Below are 26,226 nucleotides of genomic sequence, written 5' to 3' on the forward strand. Positions count from 1 at the left end.
ATAAATATAAAAGGTTTGAATTTAAATATTATACATCATATATTACAGTTAACAGTGTTCACCGTCGGTTTGATTGCATGTAATTTGTAACTAACTGCATGATACTTACTGTACATTTATGCCATAGTCACCACTAATAACCTACTCCTAAATATAATGTAGAAACTTAATATTTTCTGTAAAGCTGCTTTGCAACGATTGGCATCGTGAAAAGCGATATGCAAATAAACTTGAATTGAACAGAATTGAATGTATACACACACAAACATATATACATATGCATTCTGTACACATATACATAAATGTACATAAAACATGTTTATATTTAAATACATATATAAATTGTAATTATAATAATAAATAAAGTTATTATTAGATTATTATTCTAAAACTGCAAAAGAGACACTTGTTTCCCACTGTGCTTGGACAATTTCTATCACCTAACTCACTGTGTATCAGAGTATGATAGGAAGGCGTTCATGCAGTGAGGAGAACTGTCCATGGTACTGACAGTCTCTGGGCTCACATGGTCTTTTCCCTGCTCAAGACTTGGCACAGAATTGTTACGATGTGAAGACAGACACTGAAGCGCTGGGATGAGCAGTGTGACCCAAGCAGACCCCTGATACTCCGATCGACGCCCTGTGCCAGGGCTAAGACCCCCACTGCCGCCCCACTGGTGTGCAGATATCAAAGCACCCGCCCTATCCTCTTTCATGTGCCAGTAATTAGCTAACAAACCCTACTGCAGACCCCTCCCTTAAACCAACAATTCAGGATGAAAGAGCCATGACACTTTGAAACCTGAACGCTTTGTCGGTAAACATTTCAAACTAATTAACAGCATATTTAATTAAAAAGTACATGTGAAGTATTTGAGCTTCTGTTTTTTAATTTTTTTTTTTATTGTAATGCTCCAGCAGAGAAGGTTGATTAAAGTCATGCTTGCCTAACATTTACCAAAAGTCACCGTGTACTTATTTATGGTGTTTTAGCAACATACAAATGAGGTCCGAGTTAGGATATCATTGCTTTTCCGCATGGGTGCATGTACCAGCATCTCAGTGGCTCGCTCGACGTGTCCTGCCTTCTGACCCGAGCATGGAGAAGCCTTCATTTACACAGTCTAATGAGGCAAGGCTTGTAGTTGTAGGCAGGAATTGTGTTTACAGTCACATTCATGCCACATTTCCAACTCCAGAGCACTGATGAGTGCACATGGCCAAATCAGCCCACAAATATCCAGATACCCCACGCACAGCCTAGGCCAATAAATCACACTCAGTCCTTTACGTCTAGAAAGAACTCGAGGGGCCTGGGAGGAAGCAAGTCAGACTGGCTTGCAGCAGACATTTTTCACAATCTGGCCTGTCACCAAGCTGAGCGCCTTAAAGCAAGATTAATTCGAGGAGGACAAGCCGTCTGACTTTAGTGGCATCAGTCATGGTAGGGCAGGGAGGGAACAAAAATCTCTGATAGACATGCAATTTGTGTTCGGCTGAAAGAGATCCGCTAGTTGCTGTTGGACAATTTGATATCTTCATAAACAGTTAAACTTTCTCTGCAAAATGACTTTATTCTGTGTCAGAATCAGCATGGAGTTTGCTATGTTATAGTTGTCTGTGTGTGTGTGTGCACGTTTATGACGGTTTTACAGCCACTGAGATGATGGGTAAGGCATACAATTTTGGTTGTCATCTCACAACCTGTCATGCCGCTGTGGATATGCTGGCAGAAATGTAATATATGCATGTTTTAAAGATAGGTGAGGTGTGCCGTTATGGCCCAAAGCTTGTAAAAACCTTTTGACACAATGATTTAAAACAGCACTCTGAAAACAGTGCTAACAAGTCCTTCAAAACTATACTAAAATAATGTTGGCACTAAGTACATCAGTGAAAATTTGTGGTGCACAAAACAACAGCCTCTCTAAAACTGGATTGTGGTCTATATTAAATATACAGTATAAGATGTAAAAAAATATATATAATCAAAAACTAACACAAACAACATAGGCTGCTTTTTTAAGATAGAGATGCACAATACCATTTCATTTATGAGTTTATTGGTATCAGTTGATATAGAGTATTTAATTGGTCATACTCATAAAAAATAAAGATATATATATATATATATATATATTTTTTTTTTTTGCATGCAAGTGTTGTGCATACATTCCATTTGTAATGAGAAAAAAAATAGACAGGGATGCACAAAATGAATATTCACAGATTTTATTTATTTATTATTTATTTATTTATTGCAATACCATATACTGCCATGATGGCTTATTTTCTTGTCACATTTTAAAATATTGAAATTTTTTGTGTTTTGTTTTGAATTATTATTTTTGAAGAATTGTTTAACATTTTTATATACATTTTAATATTGTCCAATTATCAGCAATCAGTCTCATCAGAACTATCACCACTGTAATATCAGTGCATATGCATACACTAAACATTTATATGTACAAAAACAATAAACAATTGCATGCCTACAACTGTACACATTTACGTTACATTAATAAAAGCCATTAAAACCACATTAAAAGCCATTCACAAAATTAGGTTAATAACACCCAAATCAGTTTCTTCAAATTTTTATTTCGATTAAAAACAGCCGCTGCTGTTAAATGACTCATATGGCTGTGCGTAAGATAGCTCAGCTGAGAGGGACTGCATTTCAGATTGATCCTTCACCCTGTGTGTGCAGTCAGCGAATACTAATGTATAAAACATTCTGCTCGCACCAGAGTTAAATAATAGATTCCTTTTCAGTAGAACACAAGCAAGACAAAGAAATAACAGTGTGGGGAAAATGCTGAGAGGTCTGTGAAAGGTCAGTGGTTACGAGTTGCCCCAGCCTCCACTGAGATCCTTCGCAAGCTGAAGACTGCTGAAGGCATACTAAACAAACCTGGGGCTCATGCAGTGTGGCTTATTTGCCTTACGACAAATATAGGGATTGGGTCACAGTACGATCGATGCACAAAGAGGGAGTGCTACATGAAACTGACCTTGTAATACAAGGCACTTAATGTACTTCCAAAATATATGCCAAAACACCGATTTTAAGAGGACAAAAATAGATTCACTGTACAAAAAACTATATTGGCTAAATTCAAATTGTGAGCAGTGGTTGCACACACTGGAAATGGGATTTTAATGAACATTCTTTGAACTATACTTAAATACTTTTTGAGTATAAGTTGTGTGGAATAACCCCCAAATAAAATGCAACTCTAATTAATCGCTTGCAGTTAAAAGAATAGTTGATAAAAAATTTACATTTGCCAAAAATGTACTCACCTTTAAAAATGTAGAAGAGTTTGTTTCAGAATTGAAAATATTTATCATTACATTACTTGCTCACCAATGGATCCTATGCAGTGAATGGGTGCCGTCAGATAAACAAACGAGAGTTCAAAACGATAAATGAAAGCATGGCTCCAGTCCATTAATTAACATTTTGTGAAGCGAAAAGCTGCATGTTTGTAATAAATAAAAATGATGGATTTGCTTCTAACAAACAAGCAGCTTTTCAGAAGATGTTAACTGATGGACTGGATTTGTGATGATTATTGTGAAGTTTTTATCAGCTGTTTAAACTCTCATTCTGACGGCACCCATTCACTGCAGAGGATCCATTTGTGAGCAAGTGATGTAATGCTAAATTTCTCCAAAACTGTTCTGATGAGAAAAAAACAAAAACAAACTCGTCTACAATTTGGGTGGCCAGACATGTACCTTTTGTTTTACACAAACAAATAGACTGCAAAACGATACAGTTGTGAAAACACATGCAAGAACTGTGTTGCATTTGCACATTTTAATTAAGGATATTTATTTTGAAAGCAGCATAAATCAATTTGTGAGCTTTGTAAAATCATTGCAAATTTCAGCCTCACTGATCTGATCAGCCGATGAGTCATCGACAGGAAAACCACGTATTCAATACAATCCAACCAGAAAGAGCCAATAAAATAATAAGCAGTGTCACTGCTCCTCTGAGAGGCCAAAACACAAGACTGAATGAATCACTGCATCATCTGCATTTCAATTTTCAGAGCATGAATTCAGCTGTCTCCTGTTAATTCCTGATAGCTCAGGAAGAATTTTAAACATTTCTCCCCTCTTCTTTGGAAACATTTAATCAGCACTACACAACTTTAGAAATCTTAGGGACCCTAAACCAGATCTATTTTTGCACACGAATACCTTATAATGGTAATTACTTTATGTTTATGAGGCAAGCAGTACAAGTGTGGTATGCAGAATGACCAAACTCTTACAGTATGATTCATTTTAAATTATATCATATTATTATATTATAATATACAGTTATATCATAAAATGGTAAATGTTTCTGGAAATTAAACTCTAAAACATTTCATGTATACTACCGTTCAAAAATACAGCAAAAATAGTAATACTGTGAAATAATATTAACATTTAAAGTAAATGTTTTCTATTTTAATATATTTTAAAATGTAATTTATTCCTGTGATTTCAAGGCCTAATTATTAGCAGTCATTACTCCAGTCTTCAGTGTCACATTATCCTTCAGAAATCACTCTAATATGCTGATTGGGTGCTCAAGAAACATTTCTTATTATTATCATCATCCATGTTGTGCTACTTAATAACTTTGTTTATTATGGTTGTGTATTACAGAACCTGCCAGTTTTTTTGTTTTTATATATATATATATAATTCTTTGAATTAACTACTTTCAAAAATGCACTTTATTCTTATTTGATTAATTTCCATTCATTTAATTTCTTAATTAAATTACATTTCAACCAAATTAAACATGATGGATACAAAAAATGTGATTAAAAAAGAATAAAAAGTGTGGCATCCGTGCAAAAACAGAACTCAAACTCCAAAAAATTACTGTAAAAAAAAAAAAAAACCCTAACATTATTCTAAATACAATTTCCTCAGCTACAGTTTGCAAGTTTTAAGTTTTCTGCTTAGTGTTTAAAAAATTTAACACTGCAGCCACAAAAAAAGTCATTGAGTAGTGCTGCCCTAAATCCTTATAACTCTCCAGAGGTTTAACAACAATAAGTAGCTTGAGGAAAACTGATGCTACATATTTTTGCTCACACATTTTGCTCAGTCTTATTAAATTTTCACCTGGGAAGTATTTCACAGCGAGTTAAAAAAAAAAGTGTCACTGCAGGACATGCTAAATGTCCCCAGTCCCTTCAGTACGTCATTTTTAAAGTAGAGTCAGATGTCAGGGTTCCTAATTAGGCCCCAGGATCGTTCTATTGTGTTAATTGGTGGAAAGACCGCTGACATCTCATCCAGTTCAGCAGGGCAGTGGTAACAGGGAGGTGGGGGTCTCAGCAGTCATAACAGCCTTATCTCTAACAGTAGAGGGTCTCATTTAGCTTATGAACCAGCATGCATCATTGCCTAATGAGCAAGAAGATATGGAAGAGCGAACTGTGACAGCGGCAAACAAACAATTCAACGAGATCATCAAACTATCAGAGCGATGATCGTATTTTCTAGGTATCTGACGGCACTAAGGCCAATTAAGTTGATGGCGAATGATCAATACATTTGCGGCACTGAATGCATCTTTCGAGTGCATTATAAATATGTGAAGCATGTCCGGGGTGCAACAGCGGGGTTGGATTTCATCCAACATACTGCCTCTGCTTCCTCTAGACAATTGGGTAACAAAATGGGATGTTTATTTTGTTTTCGTTAACAAGAGCATGCTCTCCCCATTCGCAGCATGCATTACAGAGCAGTCATGAGTTTCAGTCTGACACCCCTGCCAATTATGTGTGTTGGATGACTTCAATATCATCGTTTTATTAGAGGGATGTAATTTGTGCTATGGATTTACAGTCAATGTAATAGAAGTCCTGCCTTCCAGGTCTGTTCTGTGCTATAAAATAAGGCAGCTGTATAAATCTTACTTACTACGTTAGGCTGATTGGGTGAGTGTGGGGACTAAGGTAGATTATTTGTTTTTGGGTTTTTTGCGCTAATTTATTTTGATTTTGATTTACTTGGTTTCGCTGCAAGGCTGTAATCGTTAGCCAATCAGAAAATTAGTCGCATATGTAGCCTGTCTGTTCTGTTTCCTCACCTCCTGAATCTCCTCATGAATGTTGCATTAAAATGTCTCAAATATGGAAAGGATCTCTAGAAATATTTCCGATTTCCACTCACTTTCTGTGCCTTAAAAGGCGTCCCACACTGACAAGCCTTCAGAAATGAAACTGTCACTGTTATTGGTGAGTCACAGTATCCGGAAGCACATGGCCCATGCTGACAATTATCCCTCCAAATAACAGACACTAATACAGAGATACATTTCAGACTGGTAAGAGGTTGTTTCCGTGCGTGCTGGAAAATATATCTTCTGGCACCTGTGCTTTATTGGCATTAAGCTATCCGTATAAGATCGGCAGCCTCGCTTTAAAGGGTATTCAAGTTGCCAGAGTGAAGAAAAGTCAATATTGATCCAGAGTCGGTGTGCATTTTGTTGGGCAGATGCTAATTCGTAGGCCCACTCTCCTCTGTTCAGGTCAGGAAGAACAGCTGGTCTTAGAACAGCGCGCTGAGGATCGAGCGTGAAATGCACGCTGCCTATTTTAGTACTTGGCGTGAAGCCGGTAGAAAAGCACAGGGGTTTGGACTGAAGATGCTGTAATCAATACTGCTGTTTTCCAGAGGACTCTGGACGTCTGTGCTGGGATAGAAGGATAGAATAATTACAGTTGTGTATAAGATAATCCTGACCACCTGGATGTGGGCCATGAGACTGACTGATGTGTAACGAATGTGCATGCAGAGTGACGCCGTCACTAAAATATTGCACACATCTGTCTCACACATATGGCTGAAGTAAATATCTACCTTAAAAATAGGCTTTTGCTAATAAGCTGCATTCATGCTTGCGGTGAACAAGTAGACATGAAAGAAATGAGAAGATTGTCTAACATATTCTTTAAAAAAGGGACCAGTTGGTTTTATGAAAGATATAGAATAGAATATTCACGTTCGGGGGAAAATGTGCCCCCTAAAGAGTGCTAAATCTGACAAAATCTGTCTCAGCTGGAAAACTGATTCAGAAATCTATGAAACGTACACCAATAATTTTATTTACATTTCACTGCTGGTTATAGATGTACATATATATGTACATACAGGTGCTGGTCATAAAATTAGAATATCATGAAAAAGTTGATTTATTTCAGTAATACCATTCAAAAAGTGAAACTTGTATATTAGATTCATTCATTACACACAGACTGATATATTTCAAATGTTTATTTCCTTTAATTTTGATGATTATAACTGACAACTAATGAAAGTCCCAAATTCAGTATCTCAGAAAATTAGAATATCAATTAAGACCAATGCAAAAAAAAAATGTTTTTAGAAATGTTGGCCAACTGAAAAGTATGAACATGAAAAGTATGAGCATGTACAGCACTCAATATTTAGTTGGGGCTCCTTTGGCCTGGATTACTGCAGCAATGCGGCGTGGCATGGAGTCGATCAGTCTGTGGCACTGCTCAGGTGTTATGAGAGCCCATGTTGCTCTGATAGTGGCCTTCAGCTCTTCTGAATTGTTGGGTCTGGCGTATTGCATCTTCCTCTTCACAATACCCCATAGGTTTTCTATGGGGTTAAGGTCAGGCGAGTTTGCTGGCCAATCAAGAACAGGGATACCATGGTCCTTAAACCAGGTACTGGTAGCTTTGGCAGTGTGTGCAGGTGCCAAGTCCTGTTGGAAAATGAAATCTGCATCTCCATAAAGTTGGTCAGCAGCAGGAAGCATGAAGTGCTCTAAAACTTCCTGGTAGACAGCTGCGTTGACCCTGGACCTCAGAAAACACAATGGACCAACACCAGCAGATGACATGGCACCCCAAACCATCAATGACTGTGGAAACTTTACACTAGACCTCAAGCAACGTGGATTATGTGCCTCTCATCTCTTCCTCCAGACTCTGGGACCTTGATTTCCAAAGGAAATGCCAAATTTACTTTCATCAGAGAACATAACTTTGGACCACTCAGCAGCAGTCCAGTCAAGACGCTTCTGACGCTGTCTCTTGTTCAAGAGTGGCTTGACACAAGGAATGCGACAGCTGAAACCCATGTCTTGCATACGTCTGTGCGTGGTGGTTCTTGAAGCACTGACTCCAGCTGCAGTCCACTCTTTGTGAATCTCCCCCACATTTTTGAATGATTTTTTTTTCACAATCCTCTCCAGGGTGCGGTTATCCCTATTGCTTGTACACTTTTTTCTACCACATCTTGTCCTTCTCTTTGCCCCTCTATTAATATGCTTGGACACAGAGCTCTGAGAACAGCCAGCCTCTTTAGCAATGACCTTTTGTGTGTTGCCCTCCTTGTGCAAGGTGTCAATGGACGTCTTTTGGACAACTGTCAAGTCAGCAGTCTTCCCCATGATTGTGTAGCCTACAGAACTAGACTGATAGACCATTTGCAGGTGTTTTGAGTTAATTATCTGATTAGAGTGTGGCACCATGGGTCTTCAATATTGAACATTTTCACAATATTCTAATTTTCTGAGATACTGAATTTGGGACTTTCATTAGTTGTCAGTTATAATCGTCAAAATTAAAGGAAACAAACATTTGAAATATATCAGTCTGTTTGTAGTGAATGAATCTAATATACAAGTTTCACTTTTTGAATGGTATTACTGAAATAAATCTACTTTTTCATGATATTCAAATTTTATGACCAGCACCTGTATATATGTACAGCGCTCTCTCCACCCTCAATACCACAACTGAGGTGCCCTTGAGCAAGGCACCGAACCCCCAACTGCTCCCCGGGCGTTGCAGCATAGAATGGCTGCCCACTGCTCCGGGTGTGTGTTCACGGTGTGTGTGTGTTCACTGCTGTGTGTGTGCACGTTAGATGGGTTAAATGCAGAGCACGAATTCCGAGTATGGGTCACCATACTTGGCTGAATGTCACTTCACTTCACTTATACTCTGTATAATTGTGTATGTGACGAATAAAAATCTTGAATCTTGAATCTTTATTTACAACTTTGAAAAATATTTTTTTAAACAAGAAGTGAATAGAAGAAGTGCATTTAAATGCCGTATTAGCTTTATATTATAAATATATTAGTATAGCTATATTCTTCTGTTATATATCTTATACCTTAAACACTGCACAACAATATAACAAAGCGTCAAGCAGATAAATATACAAATAAATAAATACATTTAATTAAATATACAAAAACAAATAAATAAAAGTGGTGCATATGGCTTGTGTGCAATGATACAATTCTTCAGAGCTTTGTGTGAGGAAAGGAACAAAAAGGCATTTTTGTCATGACAGTTACTAATTCAAAACAATAAATCAACATTTTGGCACGTTGCAGTCACAAGGTGCATGAAAGCCAATGGCATGATTTGCCTCACATGAAATCTGTCATAAAGATTTTTGAGGCAGCAACCTTTGAATGTTGATCTGAGATTTGAAAGAAAGGAAGATGCATAAATGTAACATTTTTTAAATCAAAATTCATTTTTTCAAAACATTCAGAAGTTTAAAGTCAGTTTTTTCCGAGAAAAAAAAAAAGCAAGGATTATTTATATTGACAGTAAAGACATTTATAATGCTACAAAAGATTTCATTTTTTCAAATAAATTAAAAATTTCTATTAATCAAACAATCCTGAAAAACATTAAGCAGTACAACTGTTTTCAACATTTATAATAATAATAAAAGTTTCTTGAGCATCAAATAATCATATTAGAATGATTTCTGAAGCATCATGTGACACTTAAGACTGGAGTAATGGCTGCTGAAAATTTAGCGTTGCCATCATAGGAAACAATTGTAGAAAACATTCAACAGAAAACATTTTGTAATGTGTGCCATGTGTTCCCGCCTCTTGTGTCCTTATTTGGTTTGTTTCCTGTCCTTGTTGAGTATTAATTCTCATCCAGCTGTTTGTCTAAGTATCTATGATTATCCTGTGTATTTAAGTCCTATCTGTTCAGTTAGATTTCATCTGGTCTACTCATTACTCCCTGGTGTTCCTGTCTGTGTCTACCTTGCCTTGTCTTGCCTTGCCTTCCCACATGGAAAGAACCTATATGAGGATATATGCGCATATATGAAACCTATATGCAGTATATATGCATATATATGATAACATATATGCTGCATATATGCGTATATATGCCACATATAGGCAAAATTGAGGTGCATATATGTGCATATAAAGGCCATATAGGTCTCCTGTATTGCTTCTTTATATCCACATATAAGCCCTATATGTACATGTAAATGTAAATTTCGACATTTTGGGCTTTTATTTATGTTGTCTAGCAGCTATGGATTTTAATAATTTTACTAATATATAGGTAAACATATAGGTGCATATATGCACACATATATATACATGCATATATGTACATATATTATAGGAAAATGGCCAATTTTATATATGTCACATATATTAAAAACATATATCAAAACCTATATTAAAACATATATGTTTATATAGGTTATTTCCGTGTGGGTTGCCTTGTTTGGAGTCATTAAACACTGTTATTTGAGCTTACATCCTCGTCTCCTGTTCCTAGTTCATCCTTGCTGTGTGCACCGTGACACATTTGTAAAAAGAGACTTGTCCATTATTTTCAGAAACCTCTGATCCTCTCTGGAAAGTTCCTTCTCATCAACATTGTTTTCACTGAAGTCATGATTATACTGATATTGAAGCAGTTCCTCAAGCCTTCCAACAGAAATCCTATTGACAGTAACGGAAGGTATACCAGTATTCTTCTCACAGTCACTGCTCCTTTCTGAAGGTCCATTAACTACCCACCCCAATAGGGTTCTAATGGCATATGGTCCATTACCATAGCTATTTATTACCATAGTATTATTATTACTTGGGAAGCATTGGCTCCAATCAATAAATCGACATTAGCCTCAATGTGTGGAACTTTCACTCTGTCAAGGTATGGCCACTTGGATATTTCCTCTTGTGTTACAATGTTGTTACAGTGTACACTTCAGGAAGGGAAAAGAAACAATCGCTGTTAATTCCACTAATTTCCAAGCCAGTAACTACATTGCTAGACACAGACTGCTCCTGTCCCATGGTACGCAGACAAATGTTGATCCTTTTACCTCTGATGTTCAGTTCATTTACCAACTGCTCCGAATAAAACGTAGCTGAACTCTCTGGATCTAGAAAAGCATATGTTTGAATCAGTTTGTCTCCTTTAGCTGATTATACTTGCACTGGAATTATTGACAGCAAGCACCTTTCATTACCAGCCCATGTATGTCCACAAGTTTGTGCAGACGCTAGACTGCGCTTTTGCCCTTTGTCCTCTACAACTGGCTTGCAATGTATGTGCAACACTGAAGGATGTGTCTGACTTCACACACAAGGCGGTTATCACATTCCTTGCATACATGTCCAGTCTTCAAACAACTGAAGCAAACTCCCTTTCCTTTCAAATAGTCAAGCTTTTCTCGTTGTGACCTTTTCTCAAAAGCATCACACCTTTCCAAGACATGGTTACCAGAACAGTACAAGCAGGATCTTTTATCATTGGTCTTGTGCACTGAATGGTCTCTCTGTTGTGATGTTACATGCCTCCTTGAACCTGAAGTAGTAACATTTGTAGCAAAACTGTTTCCCATGTCTTGTTTGGCTTCACTACACTTGGTTGTTTGTCCTGAATACATCCAAAGACAGGATCGGATGCCATCTTTGCCTGTCGTTCAATGAAGTCCACAATGTCAGAGAATTTAGCTCTACCTCGGTTCAACTCTGTTATCTCACAAGCCCTTTCTCTCCAACGCTCTCTCAATTTGAAAGGTAGCTTCATCACCACAGTTCTAATGTTGTTTGGCATGTTAAGCTCTTGCATATAGGAATTATCATCAATAATATTACAGCATGCACGCACAAACAATGAATATGCATGTAAACTTTGGGCATCCTCATTCTTTAATGATAGCCAACTCAAAGCCTTTTCCATATATGCAGCGGCAATCCTAAACTCAGTACCAAATTGCTCCTTCAAGAGCTTCTTGGCTAGTGAATATCCCACTTCTGGATCAAGATGTTGACAACTCCAAACCAGTTCTCTTGATTGTCCTAAAGTAAACTGTTCCAAGAAATACAAACAATCTCTTTTACTGCAAGCCTTTTCCTCAACACAATGTTCAAATGCTTTTATGAATGGTATATAATGGAGTGGTTTTCCATCAAAAACTGGAATCTCTTTTTTGGGAAGAGTGTTACTCTGAGTCTGGTATACCAAGTGTGTAGTCAACTCCTCTTTCCTCTTCAGAATCTCATACAGAGGTAAATTTTGACTTGGAAGAGAGTCCACAGCTTGAGATGTTGTCATATTACCACTGTAATGTTGTACAAAGTAACGTGAATCCTGATGTCGTTGAGTACTGCTGTCATGAGTGTTCAATCCTCCTTTGTGCAGCATCTTTGTTGACTATCAGGGAATGTTAGAGGTAGCATCAGCTGTACCCACTGATATTTGACCCATTGGCACATATGAAGTAGCTCGTGGATTTAACATCTTTGGCCTTGTTGAATCAAAAAATTCAATTTCCTGTCACATCCCTTGATGTTTGACACTTTGTTACTTCTTTTCTTTTAGAATGAGAACTACCAGTACGTGAACATTTGCTATGGCTGTCAACAGTACTCAAAACAGCAATTTTTGCAGTAGATGCTGCAATTTCAGCATTTAATTCAAGTTGTTTCTTCTGTTTCCTCAATTCCTCCTGCTGTGTTTCAATTGCATGTTTAGTTTTCAATGCCTCGGCACGCGTAATAAGTGCAGCTCTCTCTGCCTCGGCCTATACACGAGCCGATACAGTGGAAGAACCACTGCTTCTTGAACTGTGCCTTCTATAGGCGGTAGTACCCTTTGAAACACTGTCTTCGGGGACAACCTCATCATTAACATTTACATTAGTAACCCCCTCAGAAGCTTCCTGACATGTTACAGGTGTGGACAACCATACATTTACATGTTCAATAAACTCATTCTTTGGAATAATTTTTGCCTTAAACCATATATCATGTTTCTCAATGTCATTATCAGGCAACAAAGTCAACAAGGATTCATGTGCTTCCTGAGCCTCTAAACATAACTCGTTGAAATTTTCAAATGCACTTTGTACCTCAGACTCATACTCTTTGTTATCTTGCATCAACCTTTTAATAGTCTCTATCATTATGCTTGCATTGTTGCTAGTTTTGCTTTTCTCAGCGCTTGCAATGAATCAAGCTTTTCCACCAAAGCCTTTGCTGTAAGTGTAACTCCCCGTCTTCGTGGTTTCGTCTCATCTGGATGTTCACCTGCACTGGATTCACCAACACCACTCGTCACCGGCACGCTGTCCGTCTAGTCCCTGCGCCACCAGCCCACCCGAGAGACTTTACTACAGTGTTGTTTTCTGACCAAATAAATACCTTATTTACTTGCATCATTGCTTCCACCTTGTGTTATCATTACAGTTATACAAGCTGTACACTCACTACTTTACATGGTAAATGTCATTTCTTCAGTGTTGTCACATGAAAAGATATAATAAAATATTTACAAAAATGTGAGGGGTGTTCTCACTTCTGTGAGATACTGTATATATGATAAATAAATGCATCCTTGCTGAACTATGAAGCTCACTGAAAAAAAACTTAACCCCAAACTTTTGAAAGCTAGTGTATACAGGATGTGTGTGAATCCACATTGTGATCTAACACTGTTGAGCAGTTGACAAAAGCCTCTCTTGTAGACGTCTCTCAGGGCTATCAAAGGCCATGTGTAGCAATTAGGCCTGTTGTTAAAGTGTGTTGTGGTCTCTGTGCTGCACCCTCGGAGGACAGAGTGATGGATGTAATGCAAATATCCTTGTCCTGGTGAGATTATCCCTTCATCTTTTGACAGAGAAGGAGGAAGTGAAAGAAGTCAAGAAAGAAAAAGTGGGCATTTAATTGATGTATGAATGAATACATACTCCGTGCTTTGAGTTCTGAATGGGGCAGAGGAGCTGTATATGTATTCATGGGCTGAGATGGAGGAAGGAGAGATTTGTGATGAAGTGAGAAACTCCGGTGAAGGGCAGAGAACAATTTGAGATACATTAGCCACATCTCCTACCCTGCACTTGCTCCTTTGTTTCAAGTGATTGATAGCGCACCTCAGCAGCCTCTCCTAATAGAAAGCTCGGCTCTTCATGAGGGGAACAGCATATGTCTCATTTTACGCAAGAGAATAGAAAGGCTATAAATGGTGCAACCAAAAGCAAGCCAGCAAAATCTGCGATGACGACCCTTCCTGTCTGCAAAACATTAAAAAAAGCACTTGCAGACTTTTTTAAAGCTGACTTTTATCACAGCACATAATCATAACCCCCAAATCAGCAAAGATCTACTGGAAACTGTGCTAAAAATGTTGCTTACCTAGTGCTCAATACCACGACTGAGGTGCCCTTGAGCAAGGCACCGAACCCCCAATTGCTCAAATAAATGGCTGCCCACTGCTCCGGGTGTGTGTTCACGGTGTGTGTGTCTTCACTGCTGTGTGTGTGCACGTTGGATGGGTTAAATGCAGAGCACGAATTCTGAGTATGGGTCACCATACTTGGCAGTATGTCACTTCACTTCGCTCAAGTGACGGCAGTTAACACAGTGAATTAAATATGAAATTTTGAAGTAGAAATGTGTTATGATATTGTTTTTATTTACAACTTTGAAAAATCTTTTTTGTGCTTTGCTTTATTTTGTAAGGCTGAATTAGTGTTCTAAAAACTAAAGTACAATTGAATACATCTGTTTTATGATAAGCTATTTTTTTAATTACTTGATTCAAATTTGTTTTGATAAATTAAAGTGATTTAAAATTTGGTATGAAGTGAAAAATAACAGGGTGATACAAATATACTGATATCATAATGAAAAAGCTAAGTAGAATTAAAAGAACACAATTCTTTAAAAGAAACCTGTCTGGCATAATATTTTCTTACTGTTTTTTTATAAAAAAAAAAATGCAATATTTTCACTAAATGCTTCAGTGCTTATTAATATTTGGGGAAATATATTAGTCTGCCAAATCAAAGAGATATGGTGCAGCCAACATTCAGAAACTTGCAAATAAATAAATAAATTGAAAGAAAGAAAGAAAGAAAGAAAGAAAGAAAGAAAGAAAGAAAGAAAGAAAGAAAGAAAGAAAGAAAGAAAGAAAGAAAGAAAGAGGAAACTATATCAGAGAGTGGAACCCTGCAGACCCTCACGTGTCACAATCAATCTCTCAAAATACCAAATAATTTGACTTTTTTAACGACAAGCCAAGTTTGTAAAATGTCAAATGACTTCTCAAAAATTTTATTTGTAAAAAAAAAAAATGTATTTGTAAAATAAACACTTTTAACTTTGAAAAGCACATGATAAAATAATAAAATAATGATATGTGTTCCAAATGTATGTAAAAAATATTCTTAATTTTTACTTATTTGTTATTGACCCCAATATCAATTGGACATTAAGGGAATAGTTGAAAACATCTTGATTGATTTGTTTATTACTAACACACAGCTTTTATGTGTGAATTATTTTCTGGATTTTTCGTGATGCTTTTATCAGCTGTTTGAGCTCTCATTCTGACGGCACCCATTCACTGCAGAGGATCCATTGGTGAGCAAGTAAAACAAAATTTCTCCAAATCTGTTCTGATGAAGAAACAAATTCATCTACATCTTGGATGGCATTTTTCAGTGAACTATTCCTTCAAATCACTGCATTTCAGCATCTTTATGAAAATACCTTTTCTACTGCAAAAAAATATATATTGTTTATAGATATGAATATAAAATGTTTGTTTATACATATGTTTATATGTAATAACAGTAAATTGCTGTCTGTCCATTCCAGCTTCAATTCATTTATGAAGCTCACATTCCAGTGTATTTGGACACATCATCAAACGCATTTCAACATCACTTGTACGAGCTCAGCCTCCAAGCGAGCACACTTACAAAGCTATGAGGGATCGATCAGACTTTTCACTAAGCAGTTATCTGTTGAGTATAGATGGCTCTTATGTGCAGAGATAGAAAAACTCCATTAAAAATACAGCTTTGGGGGAGTAAAAAGCTTGGATTAAAATGCAAAATTTCTAAAGAAAGCAGTCCGAATATCGATAGTTGTTACAGAAAATATATTCAGTATGCAATGGATATCGTTCCTTAAAGACAATACCTGAGATCCAATTTCAAATTCTGTCTTGATTTCTAAACAAGGCCATGCTAAACACTCCATACACGCTGCACACAGATAAATAAATGACTATTTATGGAAATGAGAGCCACATTATATAAAATACATTTATGTAAATTCTGCATCTCCGTACACTAATATTATTTTTGTCCAAAACAGCTCCACCAAATAAATTAATTTGTTGGCATTCAACGGCTCAGCGGCTACACTAACAAACATCCTGACGCTGCCTTTATCATCGTGGGAGACTTTAACAAAGCCAACCTCAGGTAGGTCATGCCGAACTTTTATCAACATGTATCCTGTCCAACTAGAGGACCAAACACACTGGATCATTGCTACACTCAGTTCAAGAATGCCTACAAAGCCCGCTCACTACCGACTTTTGGCAAATCGGACCATGCCGCCATTTTCCTCACACCGGAATATAAACAAAGGCTCGTTCAGGATCCTCCGGTGCAGAGAGTATAGTGACGCGCTGGTCCTCCCATTCAGAGGCTATGCTGCAGGCGGCTCTTGATGACGTCAACTGGGACATGTTCCGGGCGAGTTCTTCTGACGTCAACGAGTTCACGGATGTAGCATTAAGCTTTGTAAACGCGCTAACTGAGCAAGCTACAGAAACAATAACTATAAGGACATTCTCCAATCAGAAACCGTGGGTGGACAGAACTATCCGTGCTGCCGCTTACAATGAGGCTCTTCTGACTGGGAATATGAGCGAGTACAAAGCATCGTGCTATGCTCTCCGACACGCAGTAAGAGCCACCAAACACAGATACAGAGAGAGAATTGAGTCTCATTTCCAGCTCAATGACTCTCGATGGATGTGGCAGGGACTGAGGACCATCTGTGCCTTCGGAAACAAATCCTCCGCGGAGGTGAGAGCAGATCCGTTGCTGGCCGACAAGTTAAACATCTTCTACGGCCGCTTCGATTGCAACGGCGGCGGCGCGTCTCTGCCATCCAGCGCGTCAGGAAGCAGCAGGCAGAGCAGCGATGATCCTGTAATCACTGTGTCGGAGGATGAGGTTCGGAGGGCGCTAAAGAAAGTGAATGCCAGGAAAGCAGCCGGACCTGATGGGATAACCGGCCGTGTTCTGAGGTCCTGCGCTGATCAGCTCACTGGTTTGTTCACGTCTATCTTTAATGAGTCCCTTGCTACCTCCGTGGTTCCCACCGCATTTAAAAAACCTGTCATTATCCCTGTGCCAAAGAACAATAAACCTTCTTGCCTGAATGACTATCGCCCAGTTGCCCTCACATCTATAGTCATGAAGGTTTTTGAAAGACTTGTAAAGAGCCACATCTGCTCCTCCATCCCTGATACTTTGGACCCTCTTCAGTTTGCCTATCTTGATTTCTTCAAGGCTTCCTCACCGGCAGACCTCAAGTGGTGAAAGTTGGCCAGTTCACCTCAAACTCCATCACTCTGAACATAGGAGCCCCACAGGGCTGTGTCCTGAGTCCCCTGCTCTATTCTCTCTACACGCATGACTGCGTGTCCTCTCACAGCTCCACATCTATTATCAAATTCGCTGATGATACTGTGGTTCTGGGCCTCATCTCCAACAATGATGAGACCGCTTACTTGGACGAGGTAGAGAGACTCACATCATGGTGCCAGGTCAACTGTCTCTCTCTGAATGTGAGCAAAACTAAAGAGCTGATCATGGATTTTAGGAAGAGACATCAGCAGCCCTACACTCCTCTTATGATCAGTGGGACCCCTGTGGACAGGGTGAGTAGCTTCAAGTACCTCGGTGTAAACATCTCCAAGAACCTGACTCGGACTGCACACATCCAAACACAAGTTACGAAAGCCAGGCAAAGACTGTACCATCTGCGACAGCTGAGGAAATTCAGGGTCTCACCAGCAATCCTGAAAACTTTCTATTCAGGGACCACAGAAAGAGTATTGACTCAGTGCATCTCAGTGTGGTATGGAAACAGCTCCAATCAGGACTGCAAAGCACTACAGAGAGTTGTGCGCTTAGCTGAGTGCATCTCAGGGTCTGCTCTCCCCTCTCTGCAGGACATCTACCTCAAACGCTGCAAAAATAGAGCTGTCAAAATCATCAAGGACTCAAATCACCCTGGTAACCGTCTATTCACTTTGCTTCCATCTGGTAAGCGCTTCCATAGCCTGATGGCAAAAACTGAGAAACTTAGGAGGAGCTTCTTCCCCCCGGCCATCAGGCTCCTAAACTTTAACTCTGTGTCATAACATCACATCACTTGACTCCATGTAAATATCACCATATCAATAAGCTATTCATAATTTTTCTCTACCTCATATTGCTGCTATTTAAATACCCTGTACAACTATTTTGCTAATTTTTTTGCACATTCCTCTTATATTACTATTTAAGTCAACAACATACTGACCTGCACATTTATATTTATATTTTTAATCTTTTATTTTATTTTATTCTTTTATTTTTTTCTACTTTTCTTTTTCTCATATTTGTATTCTATATAATTGCACTGTCCTTGGAGCGGACCTGACCTACATTTCACTGCTGGTTATACTCTGTATAATTGTGTATGTGACAAATAAAAATTCTTGCAATGGTTATCATCACTTCAATTATCACATTTCGGAAGCACACCCTGTATTCTGTATTCCCTCAGAATGATAATGGTTATTTTGGGGTTCGAAGTTAAGTTCAATCAACAGAATTTGTGGAATAATGTAAAAAAACTGTCTTGCCTTTCATCTTAAGGAAATCAAAAATCGCGGTTGCTCTGACGCATTTACAATGGAAGTGAATGGGGCCAATTTTTTGAAGATTCAAGAAGTATGTCACACTTATCAGTGTATCAAATCACTTAAATCTTTTGTTAAAACTTGTACATTATTTGAGCTATAAAGCAGTTTAAATTATCATTCTTACAATTATTTTAGGGTTTATGGTATTGCATTATCATGGAAAAAGTCATATTTTTATACATAACTTCCCACAGTAAAAGTTCATGATTTTTTCCTCAATAAAAACTTTACCATTAATTTTGTTCACATCTTTTTGCTATACTATTGAAATAGCCCCATTCACTTTCATAAGTGTCACACTATAACCCAGAAGTCCAGATTTTTTATTTAAAACCATGAAGAAAATGATTGAAAAGTGTCAATTTTTTTGTAATATTCAACAGTATGTCACAAATGCTGTCAATTGAGTTAAACTTGTAGTTAACCTAGAATATTCTTGTATATCCCATGACCTATAAGGGATCGGTAAAAGCAATTTTAAAACAACCTGTATCATGAAATTTTGAATATGAAGAGGAAAGTTTGTAGATTTAGAGTTTCATTTGTCTTATTGAAAACTGCTTCATAAATACCAACATCTCTGCATGAATCCAGCACTTTTGATAATTAAAACAACATTCTCTAATCATTATAACAAACCATTTAGAACACTTACAAAACCCCCCTCTACTGGTAAAACCATCTCTCTTATTAGTTTTTCATTAATTAGTTAGATCTCTCCGCCCATTCCTGTGATGTCACACAGTGAGTCACTCATACAGCTTGACAGAGAGCACATTTAAAATGAATAGCTTTTGACACCTCATCTATTTATTTATTTTTTTTCATTCCAAAAAGAAGCTGTTAAATTGCTTTCAAAGATCACAAGTGTGTGTTCTTAGCAGAGTGAGCCTTGTGATGATGGAAAGAACGCTTGAAACACACAAGCTATTGAACTAAAGCAGATTGTGTGACACACAAATATCTGTATGTATAACCTTTGAAATACATTAGACTTTCATATAGGCTACCCAACAGATGTGCCATCTCATCACTCAGACAAACAAATTATTCGTTTTTATAATCTAAATTTTACAATGACTGTGGTTTATCTGACAGATGTGTGGGGCGTCAGCACAACCAGCGAGGAACGGTTTTACAGCAATGTCTGCTTGCAGAGTCATGTCTCTATCAGACTGGCCATGAAAATCTCGAAAACCAGCATCTGTTGTAGTCTGTCCTCCAAGAACAGGTATTCAGATCTGAACCATTGAGCGCACACTGTGAATGCCATCTGTAGAGAGTCAGCCTTGGACAATCTGCGGCCTTGATGTGTGCTGCATCTCATCCGTAGAATGATTTCTCCAAAAAATGCAGAGACGCAGAAACAGCTTAAATGATCAAAAAGCAACCTTTCAAAAGTATTCTATTTATTTTGTAGTCGTCTGAAAAGCAAATACTTCACTTGCTTTGAGAGTCAGCTCTCAAACAACCTTTGCCTTGCTCAGACTAAGACTGTAGGATGAAAAGGAATTTCAACTATTTTCATTGCCTTGAGGACTAAACTCAAAAGAGCTGAACATTAAGCTCTGAGAAAAGCCCTCTTCACATTTTTCTTCTCTAAAAGTGATCAATTTGGGAGTAAAACGGGATTTTCGATTCTAAAAATGTAGGGCATTTTTCCATCAGCAATTAACTGAAAACATGAAAAGTTGTCGTTACACAAAAAGACCTGAATGAGAGTTTGCTAAAACGATGCCCATTAGTAAACATTACCGAAGAGTTATCCAAAAACATTTTAAACAACCTAGAGCGATGCATTAACAAAGTTGATTGAATTAATTGAATGTTGACTGTAAGTGCATCTACTTCTCTCTATAATGGTTGCTTGTATATAATTACATACTCGACCATTCAAAAGTTTGGGGTTAGTATGATTTTTAAAAAATAAATTAATACTTTTATTTAGCAAAGACATAGGCTATTACACTGTTCATCAATGACAGTAAACATCTTTATAAAGTTACAAAATATCTATGTTTTAAATTATTACTGTTTCAGATATTTTAAGTTGTAAAAATACTTAACAGTTATTACTGTCAACTGTAGTATGCACATGAACACAAGCAGAACACAGGGTCCAGAGTCTATTCCTGTTTTGGGTAAAATTAATAGTCTTTGTCATTGAGTTTCAACCTTGTTTAGTCAGCTTCTAAGCTCTGGAATCATTTCATCAAAACTCAGCCAACCCTTCCCACACAATCACACAAATAGATAACCCAACCCTCATTAGATCTGTCAAGCTCAACCACCATTTTCCCCTTTGCTTCAATGAATAAGAACACAGTTCCCTCTCAACACATACGTCACAAAACAGTCGTAATTTCCCTCAGTATGAAAATCTTCGTCTCAACATTTTTATTTAACAGGGGAATATGGGTTAAAACAAATCATTAATTTAGTCTCACAATGCTTGGCAGCTCTATAATACCTTGAGAAACCTACAGTACTCGTTAGCATTCCCATTCATTTCAATGGCAGTTACTCAGTTGCCACAGGACCCCCCCGGAAGTATGTGGTTTGAAATTTGCCTTCTTTGCTCATGGGCAGCAGGTTTTCTGAGCCGTAAATACTTTGTGACAAATTTGTGAAATGTTGCCTTGGGAATTAACTGAAATAAATTATGTTAAGTTTTGAATATTAAAATGACTATAAAATAAAGCATATTTAAATAACTGCATATATAACAGACTTCTGCAAAATATGTACAGCATTGTCAATGGAGAAACACAGGATGTAGTAACATGGTTAACTGGGGTTAGCAGGGGTTAACTGGGCTAAGATAACCAGCCATCAAACTATTCGTAAACACCTTTTCCTAAAATTTGTAATTTATTTCTCATTCATTTACAGTAAAACAAAGTAATGTTTTACACTTTTATTTACTGGACTTTCTAGGGATGAGAGAACAAAATGCTTCGGCTTAAACCACTGTCACACTTGACAAAAAAGACTCAGCTTTTGCTATTAAAAACCAGATTCCTTCAAAGTCTGAGAGGAGGAACGTCCGGCTAAGATTCCGATAGTGCTGAAAATAAATGGAAAAGCACCAGGAGGATGACTCACACTCACTGACTGACCCCTCCTGAGCTCTTCGCTTTGCGGTGTTATATTAGCCCAGCGCTTCCAGCGCATTCTCTCATCTCCACCGCTCACTTTGTCTGCTGTTTCATTCTGAACTGCCTGCTGTTTCATTTGTGCTCCACCAATGCTTTGTCACAAAACAGACAGTGGTTTAAAAATAAAAATTCATGGGGAGGTGGAAGAAGTTGTGAAGTGACATGAAGAGTAGGACTGGTGAAAGATAGGGTTCTTGCTCCCAGGCAGCCGAAACTATCTTCCAGAAAATGTTCCGGAAATTATCTGATATATTGTGCGTACAGGGAGTCACAGCGGTCAAGACTATATTTTTATAATCTCATATCAATTCTAAGAGTGGCCGTTTCATATTCAGTGTGATGACTAATTAATGATGACTATTAGTTACTTTTATTCATATTAGTGTCCCAAATTGAAAATGAATGGGAATTGTGTTCAAAGGCAGAAGATGGGAGTATTTCATGTCTGTTAAATAAAGATCTCTGGGGGAAGAAAGAGTCAGATGGAATTACGAGTGTTCCAGTAGTGTAACTAGATACATTTAACTTCAAAAGGCAAGCACAGCTCTAGCAGTTGAAATGAATTACTTTAAGATGACACACAAGGTCAGACAACAGCATGCAAGTGTACATACTGAGTCAAATTTTGGGAATTGTACAAGATTTCCAAATTTGGCAGTCTTTGATCATTTAGTACAACATGCTCACAAATGATTGATTAATTGCCTGTGTGGTGAATCATTGGCCTGAAACATAAGTACGTGAACACCAATGTGTCTGTGTGCAAAAGCAATGTGACTAGTGTGGTCCGACTCTCGAAAGAACTGACTATCAGCTCACATTAGTGAATCAAAAACATACAGTGTATGTTTTGTTTTGTTTTTTCTAGCACAGACCGATTCCCAGAACAAGAGCTGGTTCTTTTTACAGGATAAAAATTATATAGCATGACCATTGTTTCAAACACTTATGAGCTGTTTCTTCAAAAACAAATCAATTCAACAAGTTAATTTTAATGAATCATAAACGTACAATGCAATCACTGACTCTTATGAGATGGTTCTTTTAAGTGAATCAAAAAGAGTATTTGAAATCATTAACTCTCAGAGTAGGTACTACTTTTGAATGAGGGATTACTTATAAAAGTATGTCCTGTTCTGTATAGTTTGAATGTGTGTAGTAAGCATGTAATATTGCCATTGTTATGACCTACCAGCATTGACTGTCAAACATAAGTCATTCGTGTACTTTTTGTACTGTTTCATGAATACTGTGCATATTTATTCACTAGGGTTGTTTATTGTTTACTGTTGTATGCATGCTTATTTTAATTATTGATTATTTTATGATTCACTGACTACTCTATTCTATTATTTTACTGATTATGCATGTTCTAATATATAAATAAAACAAGCTTTTGAAAATGTAAATTATATTACTATTATACACTATACAATTTTTGTTTATGGTTATTAGAATGATTCAGTGATCTCTCATCGTTTATTTCACTGGTTAATGAGTAGGCTTTGATCAATTATTCAGCTTTTGCAATAGTTAAATTACTGAGTTGTACATGTTCTAATAAATAAATAAATAAGCTTTTGAATAATATTACTATTACACAATTACATTTACTATACTTTTTTCAATACAAATAAATGTATTTAGCACATAAAATTTGATTACAGACAGAGAGACATTCTAATTCATCATTTAAATAACTGTACAAAAATATAACTGATTGACTGATGCATCTTTCTGCCTAACATCTCCTTTTGTAAGTCATATGGGTATGGAACAATTTAAAAGGTAAGTGATAAGACATTTGATTTTTGGATAAATCTTGGGGTGGGCGATATGGCAAAAATATCATATACCAATTTTTTTTTCCAGGAAAATCAGGTTTGGGACAACATGAGAGTGAGTAAATAATGACAAAATTTACATTTTTGGTTGAACTATCCCTTGCATGACAAGCGGCAGCAATGTTTAGTAGGTATTAGTCAGCTGTCACTTTAAGATCTGCGACAGGGCCATGTGGGTTTGGATTTTGTTTTCCCTTCATAATAAAAAACTTCATTCAAAAACTGCATGTTGTGTTTACTTGTGTTATCTTTGATTCATATTTAAATTAGTTTGATGATCTGAAACATTAAAGTTTGACAAACATGCAAAAAAAATAAAAATCAGGAAGGGGGCCAACACTTTTTTATGTTCAGATCAAAGCATGCATATATGTCGTGATACTCTCCAAAATGGTGCTAGGGTGATGCGGAGGAGACGAATTGTTGAATAAAGTCATTATTTTGGTTTTCTTTGTGCACAAAAAGTATTCTCGTAGCTTCGAAAAATTACGGTTGAACCCCTGATGTAACATGGACTATTTTAACGATGATAATTTCTGGACGTTGATCGTGGTAGTATATATATATAAATAAATCTTGAGTGAAAATTGCCTGAATCCCAAAACAAATTACTCTTTTGAGACGTTTATTTTTAGTGAATCAAAAACATAGCATGGCCATTGAAGCCTAATTCTTGAAACGAATGACTCCTATGAGCTGGTTCTTCTGAGTAAATCATAAATATAATTTGACCACCCTTACCAAAAAAGTAGTATACTTCAAGTTTATTTTATTAAGTATACTTAAGTAAAGTTCAAGTATAATTTAAGTATACTTTATGTAATAAGTATACAAATATCAGTGTACTAGTGGTATACTTGTAAGTGTACTGTTTCAATACTCCTTGGGACTCAATTGGCCCAATTTCTAGTATATAAAGTATACTTTAAGTATAACAGTAGTAAACTTTGAGTACACAATTGCAACTATACTAAATGTGAACTTATAAGTATACGGATAGTTTACTAATTAAATGTGTAGTAGCATTTTTTTGTACACTTTGAAGTATAGTCTCAGTAAACTACTAGTTTAGTAGTTTTATACTGCAAGTATACTCGTAAGTTTTCTTTAAGTGAACTTTATATCATACTTTAAATATACTACTATGTCCCTATTTAGGTATTAATTTTTTATTTATTTTGTTATATGAATATCTGAACATACAAAATATCAAAAGAAAGAACAGGGTATCTGCTTGTAAACAAAAACACTTCTAGCTTCATGCATTCTTTTTTAAACACTTGAATGTGGGTAAGTTTCACAAATAACAAATAAAGAAATAAACAACATTTTGAACAAAAAAAGCTGAAAAGGACTATTAATTGGATTCAGAATGATAATCAAAATGTAGATGGAGTCGATCAACACCCCAAAGCTTGACAGTCATATTACCTCTTCATTGATGCTGTTTTATGTCTGATGATTGTGTTAGATTATATGCGGAAGCATCTGTTGTTTCAGTTCCTTCTTCACTTGTGTTTTTTTGGAAATTCTGTACAGAAGATTTGTACTAGTGCTCCCTACTGTATAACAATTAAAACACGGATTCTAGGAGCACAGTATAGCTCAAATATATTTAGACTTTTTCTAAGTATAATTCAAGTATACTTAAATGTCATTTTAAGTAAATTTCTGAGAAGTACATAAAGCCCATTTCTGAGAAGTACATAAAAAGTAGACAAAGTATACTTTCCTGTTTTTTAGTTTAAAAGAAGTATACTAATAGCACACTAGAATAAATTTCTTTTTCGTAAAGGTAATGTAGACTGATTCCCGCTTTGATTCAGTCACTGCCATTTATCATTTCCAGATCATTTTAAGCAAACTAAACTATACATAAGCAAAATTGGCCTCACAACTCAAATAAACCACTACTGAATTTAATCAAATTGAAATGCTTATGACTTAAAATCAACAGAATCAAATCGAAACAGGAAATATCAATGTATCAATTCCCTTCCCTAACCAGGTGGAGCAAGATTTTGCTAGTAACATCTTCTTCACGTTTCATTTCACAGTCTCATACCTCTAAAAATCTTACCCAGGTTTGACAGGTGATAGACAGGTGGCACAACCACTAACAGAAGCCGTGTTAAAGCCCACGGCA

This window comes from Barbus barbus (genome assembly GCF_936440315.1).
Source record: "Barbus barbus genome assembly, chromosome: 15".
Lineage (NCBI taxonomy): Eukaryota > Metazoa > Chordata > Actinopteri > Cypriniformes > Cyprinidae > Barbus > Barbus barbus.